This window comes from Euphorbia lathyris, chromosome 5 (assembly GCF_963576675.1).
Source record: "Euphorbia lathyris chromosome 5, ddEupLath1.1, whole genome shotgun sequence".
NCBI classification, from domain to species: Eukaryota; Viridiplantae; Streptophyta; class Magnoliopsida; order Malpighiales; family Euphorbiaceae; genus Euphorbia; species Euphorbia lathyris.
Window position 1 is genome coordinate 43,978,710 of NC_088914.1, and position 12,873 is coordinate 43,991,582.

The 12,873-nt window shown below is 38.3% G+C and overlaps 1 long non-coding RNA gene across 1 annotated transcript; it reads right to left on the reverse strand.

The window, feature by feature from the left end:
- Positions 1-262: 262 nt before the first annotated feature.
- On the reverse strand, positions 263-892 carry LOC136228768 (uncharacterized). Its single transcript, XR_010688836.1, has 2 exons — positions 444-892; positions 263-333 (listed from the first exon to the last, which is right to left on the reverse strand). It is a non-coding gene; the product is annotated as an uncharacterized lncRNA (long non-coding RNA).
- Between the last annotated feature and the right edge of the window lie 11,981 nt (positions 893-12,873).

Here is a 12,873-nt window from a genome sequence, read left to right on the forward strand (position 1 = left end):
TCCATATTTAAACTTCCAAACAAGGTTAAACATTTAACCTTATTTACATCCTATAAACTCCCAAACAATGTTAACTTTTAACTTTCCATTTCATTCCATTCCATTCCATTCCATTCTATCACTTCCATTCCCTTTCCATTACCTCCTTTAACTCTCACCTCCATTAACATCCAAACTCCCAAACAAAGGCTAACTCAAGTCTAACATGGTCCTCTTTTTACCGAACAAAGAAACCACGTCTCTAATCTGGAATAAAAACCCAGAAAATCAATACAGGAGGTCATCTTCCTGCTTTCAAGTTTAGTCCGAACCCAACGGAACAACCGTAGGGACCTGTGATATGAGTTTCAAGAACTCAGGGAATAACAATATGTAATACATCTGTAAGTAAAATCTCAGACAGAACAGAAAAATAAAACGAAACATGAAGGAAGTCGATTTACCCTCGAAATTGTCGTGCATGTACAGATCACATCATTAGGAATTGTGAGAAAAAGCTAACGACAACCATATACTCTTGAAAGGCTCTGGACCTCCGGCAAACACAACAGGAAGCATAAATCGGACTGCATGTCAAGATCCGACCAAGGGAGATTGAAACCATACCAAACTAGGAGAAATAACTTCATCTAACCGAAACCACGAGCACCCCGCAGCGAATCGGAATGCAATCAATGAGAAATGGAGATAGACGAGTTCATCTCATTGGCGACCATGAACCGAATAAGAGAAACGAACCATCAAAGCTTTTATTTGCTTCCACTTGAAAGAGAGTGAGGAAGGAATTGAATCCCCAGAGAAGCAATCGAGAGAGAGAGAGAGAAGAGTGAGGAAGAAAGTGAAGGGTTTTTCCCTCATTAATTAGATTATATCTCCCAACCCCTTCCCCTAATTTAATTAAATACATTCTAGCCCCTTCTATTACCAATTACAAATTTTCCATTAAATTCTAACATATTTATTACAAATTAGATTAAAGTTAGGACTTGTGGAATTTACAAAAATTTTAATTTAACTCCTAATACTTTTAATTCACATAATTAGATCTTATTTATCACATTTTTATCCGTAATTGTTATTTATTACTTTAATTATAAAAATTCACTATATATAACCCATCTCGATTTTTTATAAAAAATATAAAAAAATTAGTCCGACAATGTTATCTCGGGTCTAATCAAATTAAATGGTGTTTTCGAACTGTTATTCCGAAAAATTAATTCAAATTGATATGCAAATTTTCTTTGATTTAAATCATATACTTAAAATACTATATATTGAAATCAACTTTCATAAAATAATAATAATTAGTCACGGACGTGACAACTAATGCCATATTGATTGCTTTTCCAAAAGAGTCGAGAGGGGTGAACTATTGTAGTGAACATTTTATAGCCCAGAGACAACTCATATGTTAGGAGTCACCATAAATTTCAAGAAATAATAATATTATATTGACTGCTTTTTCAAAAGAGTCCAAAAGGGTGAATTATTGTATTGAACGTTTTACAGCTTGTAGACTACTTGTATAGGAGTAGCCACAAATTGCAAGGCATAATAATGTCATAATAACGTTATGCATTTCATAAAGTTGAAAGGAATTAATCTCAATGATGATAAGGTTGAAAGGAATTAATGTTAATGATGATAAGGTTGAAATGAATTAATCTCAATGGTGACAAGGTTGAAAGGAATTGATCTTAATGATGACAAGGTTGAAAGAAATTCCTTTGGTGTTATTCTAAATTATTTAATTTGTTCTAACTCATAGTCTGGATCAAACTCACAATCATATCAATAATATAACTTTCACAACATGTAGACAACTCACAACTAATTAGTGACATCATAGATCTATAAAACGATCCATTTTGTAACTCTTTAGTCCACAATCAGTGTAAACATTTAGTTTCAACTAAATATTCTTATAACATTGGATGTATCTCACTCTAATGCAACTGAAGATGAAATTTTCCCTAACTTTTCCTTCTAGATGGAGTATAGTCGCAACCCTCGATCAATCTACTTGTTTTGATAACATGCTTTCTTATCAATACGATGTTGTTCATTTTTATAGAGAAAAATATATTAGTCCAACAAAGTTTCATTTGGTATTTCCATATTATCTTTGTTTTAAGCTTCTTTAGGTGGCCATTTTCTAGTCCAATCGCTTCACATGTTATGGTTCTTATGCTATACGCGTTTTATTTCTTAAGAATTTTCTCTACATGAATGGTTTAATGCTTTCTTAGGGGGTCAAATTCCTATGAATATTCAAACATTCCTGAAATGGTTTACGTATGTTGATGCATGGAAAACATGTTCACCAAATTGCTGGGTGAGAAAATGAGGCAATCCCATGGATCGCGAGTCACAAAAAAAAGTTCACTCCATATTCTTTCTGAAATTGTCACAGTCTAATTCATTCCATAAGGTTTATGAATCTTTTCCATTCTCTATCTATGAAAATTAGGATTGTCATTGTTCCACCACATCTTATCCACTGGAAAAGGGCTTTTATGGGGAGAAAAAACATATCTCATAGGTCAAAACTGGAAACGGTATAGGAACGATGGTCCATGGATAAACCTTCCAAATGAATATACAGAAACCATAAAGGAATGTAAAGAGATAGATCTTGCAGAGTATAGTCTGCTGGGGTAGGAACATCTTTAGGAAATATGGAGTATTATGAAGATGGTGACAACGATTGCGATTATGAAAACATGAATCTGTCGCCAAGCCACGAGCGGGTCAATAAGAGGGATTGGTAAATATGCAACATTGTAATTTTGCCTTTATATTTTCCAATATTTTCAATGTAATGTTATATTACGATTTTCAGTATTTAAAGTTAAAAATTTAAAAGCATTAAAAATAAATATTTAATGGTATATGGTTTGCAATTTAGTTTTGTTGTTTTTATTATAGTTCAATTAATTAATGTAAAAAATAACATTAAAAATTCATTATTATTACAAAATAAAATTACAAAATTCAAATTGAATATGAAACATCACATTCAATTCTTTTTCATTTGAGTGCTGAGTTTTCCCCCCGAAGTTTTTTTCATTGCCATTTTGTACCGAGTTCTACTTCTGCATGGATATAATAAGATATAATAATTAGTTAATGAGAAAAGAATTTATATGAAATAAGAAAAATAATAAATGATAATATTAATTAAATAAAGAATAATTAGTACAAAAATAGAAATTTAATAGAATATTATTTAATATAAAATGTATTTTCATTTTAAGAGAATTTTGTATTTAATTATATTTATATATTTTTATTTAGAAATTTTTATATTTAATTGAATTGTAAAATATAATTCTAATATTTAATAGAATTACTCTATTTATATTCTATTTTTTTTTTTGGTAGAAAAGAAAAAGAAAAACGAAAAACAACAAACTACCCAGGAATTAGCCTAGGGAAGCTAACCCCAATCCTATCTTCTAAGAGAAGATGAGAGATGAAACTAGGGGAAACAGGAAGGGTAGTAACGCCTAACGTCCCTTCATGGCCCGCCGCCGCCAAGCGATCAGCAACACGATTCTGCTCTCTAAAAATGTGTCTGAACTCTACGAACTCAAAGGAGGAGCAAAGCCTTATAATAGCTTTGATGAGGTTGCGACTGTTAAGACCCATAGAATGATTCTCAGAAATCATTTTGATTGCTTCCAAATTATCAGACTCCACAGAGAGCCTCTTAACACCCAGCCTTTTAGCAAGATTGATTCCAGTAAGAATAGCCCAGAGCTCCGCAGAAAAGGAAGAACCCAACCCTAAATTCTGGGAGAACCCAGAAAGCCAGACGCCCCCTACATCTCTAAGCACACCTCCAGCCGCAATCTTACCGTTATTGAGGCAGGAACCATCAGTATTCAGCTTCACAACCCCCTCTCTTGGCCTGCTCCATCCCACGAGATGGACATCACAACACTGAGAGGCTCTGGCAAGGGACTCTCCTTTGAAACTATCGATAATAGAGAAAAGTTTTTTCGAGAAGAAATCAGCTAAGTTTGTCATAAAAACAGTTTTATCTCCAAAAATCTCCTCGTTTCTCCATTTCCAAACTTGGTGACAGATAATAGCAAAGAAAATGTCACCATGCTCCATGTATGGAAGCAACTTTCCTCTAACACCATCAGAGAACCAGTCGACCTCAGAATGTGCCATGAAGGAAGAGAAAATATGGTGTGGGAGAATTTTCCTCCAAACCTCTTTACTATTAGAGCAATCTCTAAGAGCATGGCACAAAGTCTCAACATGGCCTCTGCATCTACTGCAAGCTCCAGAATCAGCCAAGTGCCTTCTGTGCCTATCCGAATTAGTAAGAAGCCTGTCCTTAACGCCCAGCCACAGGAAACTCCTAATACGGAAAGGAACTTTAAGGGTCCAAATTGACTTCCACACATCCGAGGGAGGATCAGATCTAAAGAGAGAGAAAGCTTCAAAGGCCGATTTGCAAGAATAAACTCCATTGTTAGTCAGCGCCCAACAGTGCCTATCCAAGTCTTCCTCTTGATTACTCACCTTCACTCCCCGCATTCTAAGGAGAGTCTCAAGGCTAAAGAAAGTATCAAACTTTGACCAGATCCAGTCCCCTTCCGAGTCAACCACATCGGCAATCCTCCAGTTGCGTATATCAGTAGGCGGGGGGGAAGAACACACCTCAATTAACGGTTTATCCCCAATCCAGTTATCAAACCAGAAACTAATGGACTTACCATTCCCCACCTCCAGGCCAACTCCCGAGCAGAACTCATCAAACACAACACTAAGTCCTTTCCAGAGGAAGGAACAATTAGCAACTCTCTCTTTCGGGCCCCCGAAGATTTTGTCTTTCCGATACTTACCACAAAGGAGGCGAACCCAAAGAGAGGAGGGGTTTTGCCACATACGCCAAAGGAGTTTCATTAATAAAACTTTATTATTGTCCTTTGCTTTCCTAATACCCAGACCCCCAGAATCTTTAGGCTGGCAAACCTCACTCCAAGGCACAAGATGGATCTTCCTGCCCTCCGCAGCTTCCCCCCACAGGAACCTACGGTTAATCTTGTCAAGATCATTAAGCACAGGATCCGGAAGCTTACAAGCCTGCATGATGTGATTGGGAGCAGCACAATTAACAGATTGAATTAACGTGAGGCGGCCAGCGAGAGACAGAGTCTTGGCTTTCCAAGTGGCACACTTCGAATTAGCTTTATCCAAAGTCTCTTTGAAGGAGCCTTTAGACACACGCTCACTATGGAGGGGAACGCCCAGATACTTCCCAAGAGAATCAGTAAGAGGAATACCTGAGAGATCACTTAATCTCTTACAGACTCTCTGATTCATATTCTTAGAGCACATCATCCTAGATTTCTGGATATTAAGCTTCTGCCCAGAGGCCGAACAAAAACAATCCAGAATATCCATAATGACTCTCAACTGCTCCTCATTACCCTCAAGAAAGATAAGGACATCATCTGCAAAGAATAAGTGAGTCACCTGGGGACAGAAGCTGTTGATCGCCACAGGGTGGAAACTCCCATTATCAATCGCATCCTGAATCAGGTGAGAGAGCCTCTCCATAGCAATAACAAAAAGGAAAGGGCTCATAGGATCCCCCTGACGGATTCCTCTGCCCGGGGAAAATTCCTCCGACATATCCCCATTGACCATAACTTGAAACACAGGAGAAGAAATACATACCTTAATTAAACTTCTCCAGCTGTCCGGGATTCTAGCTCTCTCAAGGCTCTCCATCAAGAAATCCCAATTAATTCGATCATAGGCCTTCTCTAAATCCAGCTTCAGAGCCACAATGCCTTTCCTCCCCTTCCTAATCTTCATCGTGTGGACCATCTCTTGGGCGATCACCACATTATCCATCATTTGTCTACCAGGCACAAAGCTACCCTGATTCTGACAAATGATCGCAGGAAGAATGCCACGGATTCTATTAGCCATAATCTTTGTAACAGTTTTGTAAAGAACATTACAAAGACTGATAGGTCTCATATGCAAAAAGGAAGAAGGCTTATCAATCTTAGGAATCAGAACCAGGAGGGTTCTATTAACCAGCTCAATATCCTTCGAACCACTGAACACCCCCAAGACAAAATTATAGATGCCTTCCTTCACTACATCCCAATGCTTATGGTAAAAGCCCGCCGGAAGACCATCAATCCCAGGAGCTTTAGAAGCCCCAATGCTGAAGATAGCTTGGTCAATCTCTTTTCGGGAAATAGGTTGAAAGGCCTCCTGACTACAATCCTCACTGATTAAAGGAAATGTAGCAATAGAGTGAGCCCTCTCCAAAAGAACAGGTTCCTCTTTGAACAGTTCTCTGTAGAAATCCAGGGCTAAGTTCCGAATAACCTCATCTTCATAAACCCAATCACCATTAGAATCCTTAATGGCCTCAATTCTATTTCTCTGCCTTCTGATCAGGGTAGAGAGATGGAAGTATTTGGTATTACGATCCCCATCTCTAATCCAGGACTTCCGAGACTTCTGGAACCAAAGGAACTCCTCCTGCCTAAGCACAGCCTCCAGCTCCTTCTGAAGGGTTCTGAGGAGGCCCTCAAGGCTATGATCAAACCTCCCCTCCAACCTGCGTTGAATGCCCTCCATCCTCTTTAATAACTTGTTCTTCCTTTTGATAATATGCCCAAACACATTCCTATTCCACCCCTGCACCTTATTCCTGAACCCTTCAGCAGCTTGCAGTACATACGAATGAGGTCTCCAACTCTCATGAACGAACTCTTTAAACTTAGGATGGGACTCCCAAGCCAACTGATACCGGAACGGTCTCTTACCCCTAGGATGCTTACCTCTCAAAAGTCTAAACAAAATAGGACAATGATCCGAATGACGGAACGGGAGGTTCAACACAGAGCACTCGGGGAAGGAAGTTAGAGCTAAAACATTAGCGTAGACTTTGTCCAATCGAACAAAAGTATTATTACGCTTCCAAGTGAATTTATGACCAGAAGCCCCCAGATCGGAAAGCCCACATAAATCCATACTATTCTTGTGATGCAGACAGCGATTAACATAATGATTGGATCACCCTCTCTGATCACTCATAAAGGCGATATCATTGAAGTCACCTGCCACAAACCAGGGCTCCGAAATGCTGACACTCATAGAATAGAGAACCTCCCAGAGCCGTTTTCGATTAGACAAGATAGGGTCAGCATACACAAGGGTAATAAAAAAGGGAGTATTGCCGGAAATACTCACTTTACAATGAATGAACTGCTTATCCATGCTAAGAATATCAAAATGAATCCGATCTGGCCTCCAAAAAAGCCAAATCCCCCCAGCCCGGCCAGTTGCCTCCGATCTAACACAGTGCCAGTTCTTAAACTTCTTAACCACCTCATCTGCTTTCTCACCACTAATCTTAGTTTCCAAAAGAGCAAAACAAGATGGATTAAACTGCTTAATAAGATCATTAATATGGATACGGGTAGCCTTGCTAGCCGCACCCCTAACATTCCAAAATAACAAATCCATAGAAAGGAGGACAACTGACCACACCCCTACCCTAAGCTAGGTATTTACTAGGGGCTCCTGAGAGCCTTACCGAGGTACCCCCGGGCCCCCTCTTATCTGGAAACGCCAAAGTGTTAAGGCCACTTTTTTGTTTTCCTTTAAGCTTTTTCATATTAGTTTTGTTAACTCCCATAGATTTCCCAATCCCAGGATCAATACCAGGAACAGGAATACTAACCTCATTTGAATTCTTCATCCTTCTAGCTGCAAGGGTCAGGGTCCCCCCCTGGGCTTCATCCTTAGAGACAAAAAGCGGGTTCACAGATTCAACCACCTTCTCGACTGGATCTACAGACTCTAATCCTGGAATACTCTCATCCATATGATTCTCATCTTGGTCTGACTCTTGAACTTCCTCAATCATCAGGGCCCCAAATCTGGACCCAGGCAAGGCTACTGAAGAAACCCCAGCCTCCTTTCTAGCTTTGAGGACAGGCTTCTCCTTGACATTTGGAATAACAGTAGCTTTAGGAGAAAGGGACTTAGAATTTGTGTTGATATCAGGAGGACGATTGTGAACCACTGCAGGTTGATTCCTACGTCTAGCGGGCCTCTTTGCCACCATCCAGGGACCAAAGTTCCCTTCATACCCTTGGTTCCCTCCAGTAATCCGCACACTACTCTCAACCCTCTCTATAACAACCCTCTCCCTTTTAGGGCAACCCTCCTGAGAATGACCATACATGCCACAATCATAACAGATGTTATGTAAACCTTCATACTCAATAAAGAACACTTTATCCTGAACACAGAACTTAGAAAGTAAAGGTTTAGCCAGATCAACATCTATACATACCCTAGCAAACTTACCCCTAATGGCCCCAATTGTAGTCTTGTCCACATGGTGGACCTTACCAACCAAACCTCCTATTTTACTCAGAAAGTTTTCACTGTAGTACTCAATGGGAAGGCCCGGGAATCTTACCCAAGTCAAGATCCTGTTAACCGAACAGTCGTGAGGATTAAAATTAGGAACCCAATGCCTTAAGGCCAAAACATGATTGGAAATGATATATGGGCCTCCCTTGATAACCGAATTATAATCCTCAACCCTAGTAAATTTAATGACATAGTAGTCATTTTCCAGGTCAGTAATACTGACTTTACCTTTCCTTGCCCACTGCGCTTGTATTCTTTGGGCAAAATAGTTAAAACTAATTCGCTTACCCAGGACAGTAACAATCAAAGACACCTTCCACTTCTCTCTAAGCTCACGCTTCTCTGCAGCGGAAAGTCTAATGACCGGACAGAGAGGATCCTCCTGGCCATTATCTTCCTCATCAGAATCCGAGAACATATCATCAGAATCTCCCACCATTAAAACTTCCTCTAAAACCGGCTCTTCCTCAGCCACCCCCATGACCGTGTCCTTCCAAGAGTTTTTACCAATCTCGCTCATCTGAACCCTAGGTCTGGGGGAGACCGTCTTCCCATGAGCTACTCCTACAACACCCACCCTTCCCGAATTATTAGAAACATCCAGACCCGAGGCAGCCTGCCTCCCCGTCGTAGCCCCTGCCTGCCCCTCACAGCCCGGAGGAGAGGATCCCGCGCAAGGCACTGCGCCGACAGCCCCAGCCCACTGCCCGACCGAGGAGCCGGCAGCGCCTGGGCAGTGCCCGGCACTATCGGCGCATAGCCCTGCGCCAGGCACCCCCGGCCCCACTTCTCCCCTCGAGATTGGGGGAGCCTTACCCCCGGCATCAGAAAACCCAGCCGCCCGTATCTCCCATTGATCCGCACCCAGCCGCGACAACCTTGTCGAATCTGCCGCCTGTGGATCGCAAAGATCCGTCCCCAGCCGCACGGGCGGCGCCCGCGAGAACCCTGCCGACGCACCATCCATGCCCACGAGATCCCTACCAACGCCCCTGGATTCCCCTACCTCCACCCCGCCAAGCGCCCCGCCCCGATCTACACCAGGTGCACGCTCGCCGCCAACAAAACTTGCCTCACCCTTCTCGCCCCAAACCACCAGGCCACCGCCCCCTTCCTTGCCGCAAATCCCCTCCAGATCCGACCCCCCCTCGCCGGCCACAGCCCCCCTCTCCCTAGATCTATCCCTAACACGCTTTACCATGAACCCTAGCCGAGAGAGAGAGAGAGAGAGAGAGGAGATAGATCTAAAAGAGAGAAAAAGATCTAAAAGAGAGAAAAAGATATAAAAGAGAGAAATAGATCTGAGAGAGAGAGGATAGATCTAAAAGAGAGAAAAAAGATCTAAAAGAGAGAAATAGATCTGAGAGAGAGAAGATAGATCTCAAAATTCTCCATCTTCATAAAAATTCTTCACCATGACAACAGATCTGAGAGAGAGAAGCCAGATCTGAAAAAGAGAAGATAGATCTAAAAGAGAGAGAAAGATCTAAAAGAGAAGAGATAGATCTCAAAACTCTCAATCTTCATAAAAATTCTTCACCATGACGACATATTCTATTAAATATTAATAGATTCAAAAATCTATTAATATTATTTTAAAAAAATCTATTAATATTTAATATTAATATGTATTAACATTAAGGGGGCGTTTGGTTCAAACTTCGGAATCGGAATTGGAATCGGAATCGGAATGTTACGGAATCAGAATCAGAATGACTATTTATTTATTTTGTTTGGTTTAATCCGGAATCGGAATCCGATTACTTTTACCAGTGTTTGGTTCAAATTTTGGAATCGGAATCAGAATGCGTTGAAATTAATTAATAATATATTTAACAAGCAAATAAAAAATAAAAACTATTACTAATTTAAAAACCTGAAAAATAAAAATTAATTATTATTATATAAAATATTAAAAAATATAGTATCAATAAAATAACAATATATTAATATAAATTTATAATAATATGAACTATATATATATATATATATATATATATATATATATATAAAAGAATAGAAACAGAAATGTAAATATATATATATAAACCTAACAATGTGATATGAATTAATTTATAAAAACAAACTCCCTGTTTACCCACGTAGAGATCGTGGAAAAAAAAAGAAAAACTAAAAAAAAATATATGTTTTAATTTGATTGCTATTGGAATCAATCTTGATTGACATACATTAGGCAGGGAATGAGTTATTCCCTTATTTATGGGAATCACATTCCCATTCCACAATAAATTTGGTTAATCAAACACTCTAAATGGGAATAATCCATTTCCATTCCCATTCCTTAATGTTTTTTAACCCAACCAAACACCCCCTAATATAATAATTAAAGAATATATATAATTTATATTACAAAAAAAACATAATTAGTCATATAATTAAACACACATTAACACAAATAAAATTATGTAAGACCATACTTAGCCTTAATATATTTGTAAATCATATGATGATTTTTCAAAACGGTTTAGTTCATACTATATGTATCCATGTGGGAGTTCATACTCTTTATATCTGTAGTACACGATTGTATTTAATAAAAGATGCTTATCTCTCTATTTGACCCGCAATCATCTCGGACCTCTCAGCTTAATATACTCCAACCGGTGTAGAACATGTTTCATTAAAAAAATAAAAAATATTTCAAAAATTATAAAACAACGAATATGGAAATATAAAATTATAAATTTGAGCACATTTTAGGGTAAAATATAAAAAGAAAAATACATGTGGTTTTTTCAATTTGCAAACATAAGCCTATGATTTAAAAGTTTGCAAATAGAGATATGTAGTATGGTTTGTTAACAAATCATAGTATTCTAAATTACATCGCTAAGTTCTAATTGACAACCAACAGTATTTTTATTTTTTTAAAAAATTACATTATAAACCCACCAAATTTAATTACAAATGTGTAAAAAGAACTTAAACGTCAAGTTAGTTCACAAGTTGTCAAATTAGTACAAATAATTTAAAATAGGCCTAATGCTTCCCCAGCCCCCTTAACTTGTCCAAATTGGTCACTTTACCCCCTCAACTCACCGAATGTCCTATTTACTCCCTTAACTCCATAAAAGTGGTATTTCTCACCCCCTCAACTTGTCCATTTATCCCTCCAACTCATAGAATGTTCTATTTACCCCCTTAACTCCATAAATGTGGTACTTTTCACCCCTTACAATTCGTTATCGAAGCCTAAATTGATAACTTTTTTTAAACGTTAAACCTATATTTATGATATTTTGTAAGTGGAACCTAAATTGATACTTCCCCAAAAATCATAGGCCTATTTTGGTACATTAACTTGTTTATATTAATGTTCTTGTTATTTGTATTTTTTATTCGTTCTTTCTCTTTTCAACTTTTTTGACTACTATAAATGGATAAGAAATACCATTTTTATGGAGTTAAGAGGGTAAATCGGATCATAAGTGGTGAGAAATACCACTTTTATGGAGTTAAGTGGGTAAATAGGATATTCGATGAGTTGAGAAGGGGTAAAATGACAAATTTCGACAAGTTAAGGGGGTGAGAAATACCATTTTTATGGAGTTAAGGGGGTAAATAGGACATTCGATGAGTTGGAGGGGTAAAATGACCAATTTGGACAAGTTAAGGGGGCTGGAGAAGCATTAAGCCTTTAAAATATTGTGTTTTGTTAACAAAATATACCATGAATATCTAGTGCAAACTTTTAAACCACATGTATTTTTTTGTACTTTTCCCAACTTTCTACTATATAGTGCTACTATGAACGCACGATACTTCTAAGCAGGAGTCTCACCCAAGTCGCTCGAAAAAGAAGTGCATTGTATCATGAGCAGGACACACAATTAATGATGCTTGGTACAAAGTGACATGGAACAACTTATAACTGAATTGTACAGAGTCTCCACCTAATCTACTAGACCGAGAAAATTCAGTATAGTAGATAGAGCGCTCGACTACTACATCCTTCAGAGATAGGTTTGAGACATTCACTTACTCATCTCTGATGTTAAATTAGATTAAACTTTAATGCTTGATTGATTTCGAATAATACTACGATTGATTAATTAATGTGGATGCTTTTCATAATTGAAATCGATAAATAAATGAATTAATTATATATTTATAGTAAATGAATGAATGAGGGATACACAATACCAAAATGGGATATACAACATGGGGTACAATCCTAAATATATGTTTATTATTAAACTCGCAAAATAATAACAGTTAGAGTTGTAGGCTTCGAGGCCCATCTTCAGTGCTTTTGGGACGCCAGACTCGACATGTACAATACTCAAATATGGACTTAAGAAAGACAGATATGGAATATAAGGAGCAGGGAAATGCATGTGGGGAATGTCGTGGTTTGTGATTAACTCTAATTTGACAACTAATTAATTATTTAGAAATATCTTCGAAGTGTCATAA